The sequence below is a fragment of the Anarrhichthys ocellatus genome, unplaced genomic scaffold (genome assembly GCF_004355925.1).
Source record: "Anarrhichthys ocellatus isolate YVR2014 unplaced genomic scaffold, GSC_Weel_1.0 scaffold27, whole genome shotgun sequence".
In the NCBI taxonomy this organism is placed as follows: Eukaryota; Metazoa; Chordata; class Actinopteri; order Perciformes; family Anarhichadidae; genus Anarrhichthys; species Anarrhichthys ocellatus.
Window position 1 is genome coordinate 1,331,842 of NW_022280057.1, and position 2,178 is coordinate 1,334,019.

At 41.0% G+C, this 2,178-nt stretch overlaps 1 protein-coding gene across 1 annotated transcript in view; it reads left to right on the plus strand.

Moving 5' to 3' along the window:
* The window catches only part of diaph2 (diaphanous-related formin 2), a 375,865-nt gene that overhangs the window by 115,671 nt on the left and 258,016 nt on the right, over window positions 1-2,178 (plus strand). The window lies entirely within an intron of this gene.

A 2,178-nucleotide genomic window follows, 5' to 3' on the forward strand; every position in this document is an offset into this window, starting at 1 on the left:
TGTAAAGATATTACTGTACTTGATCGTCATTACATTTTATGTGCATGGCACTTACCGGTACAATTATAACCAAGACAATTAAAAGGTGTGACAAAAGCTCCTCCCTTGGCACAACTTTATTTTATTAGTCGCACTAACTGGTACTGTTACATCCCCGACTCCTTCTCCTTTGGTCTCCTCAGTCCACTGTGTGCACAACAGCCAATCAACACCAGCACAGAAGAGCATATCCATCTGCTATTGTGACTGCTCGGAAAAAAATATGAGCATCGAAACGTCCCGGCGGCTGTATAAAACCCCTCTCGACAGCTTAGGCCAGAAATCATGTCTGGCACAGGCACAAAGTGGGAATAGTGACTCTCGATGCAACTGCAATGAGTTAACACTGCACTGATGAATGGTACCTGTTGAGGACTTGGGTACATAGACATCAATTGGCCAGCTCTGTCTGACATTGATTCTTCCCAGAGATGAATGACTGTTTCAACTCTGTCATTTTTGATGTGGAAATCCCCCACCCCCCCATCTCAGTGAATCATCCATAATTGATCCTCTGTATTTACTTTGTTACCCTGGATAGTGCTTTTGTAAAACCCTTCAGACGCCATGTCAATGTGAATATTTTAAACATAGCATTAACAGTTCTGATGTCCTGAGTGGAGTTCAGTGGAACAGGCTACCTCAGGACACAGGACAGTCTGACGCCTTTGACATTTCTGGATCCGGCGCCATTTCTTCCCATCGCTTTGTAGTGTAATGGAAAAAATATCAATTTAATTTCCCACCGTGACGATCGAGATTTAACATCTTCCAGGAAGGGATGAGTAAGGAAGGAAGGAAGGAGAGACGCAAGATATCCCCCAAAAAACCTAACCTGTCAGGGCGATAAAATATGTTGTGACTGTTAGACACACAGCAAAGAAGTAAAGTGGCGGTGGAAGCTTTCCACTCGGGTAATTTCCTTTGCACCATGCTGTGGGACTCTACTCCCTAGACTCCCACTGCTATTACAAACCACTTTTCCTTCCAGGCCTCATACAAGTTTGCTCTGTCACTTGTCAAGGTGAAACAAGACAGGGGAAGATGACAAAATTACATAATGACTTAGCGGCGGTCTGTAGGCAAAGGTTTCTCCGGTCTTCAATGTTTTCGAAAGCAACAGAAATGATTCACTCATTAGCGAATCCACACTCATTTTGTCTTTTATGTCTGAGGGTGGTGCAATCATTCTCGTTTTATAGCATTCAAAGAGATTTATTTGACTGTTAAATTTGTCACAAATGTTATGACGCTGTTTCCAACAGACGTGACGAGCAGTCAGAAATGAGCAAGTTAACTAGTTTTTGCCCTTGCGGCTGACTTCCGAGTTGACGTTCGCCCTTCTCCCTCAGAGGCAGTGAAAACGATTTTGGAGACATAAATGTCCTCAGTGCCTGGGTATATTTCAGGAGTGATGCCTATTTCATTTTATTACACCATCTGTTAACCTCCAAGATACCCATATCTGTTACGTCCCCGACGTGATACATGTATAATTTAGAAATATTTGTTTCTAAATTTGGCGGATGTGATGCCTATGTACACACAACAATATATAATACAGTGCATTTTTTGACATGTATTTAAACAGTGCATCTTGACAAAATCTCTGGTGTACATATAAATATATATCGTCAAAAACATATATGCAAACTTGAATTATTGTCTTGCAGTTTTTTGGTCGTGGGATGTAATCATTTGAACTGAGCCCGTAACTAAACGACTTCTGAGCAGGATATCTGTCCAATCTCGTCTACATTCTCAGTTGAAATCATATTTGTTGCTACTTTCATGCAATTATCAACTTTCCTAAACTATGAAAGTCATCTAATCTGCTCCAGGATTTAGGAGTGTTGCAGCGCTTTCCTAAAGTTGTTGTAGTTCCCAGCAGATATCAAATAATAGCACAAACATAGACACACAGTCTGGGAGGTGCACGCTAACATATAAGCAATAATTTAACATTAACACTTTGCAAAGTTTCATCTACTGTATAAGGTGACAGCAAAAGACACTTAAACATAATGGCAACTTTATTGCTTTGAAAATAGTAACTGCTCTTTCAAAGAAGTGCTTTCCACTGCATTTACCCCTCTCTCTCTCTCTCTCTCTCTCTCTCTCTCTCTCTCTCTCTCTCTC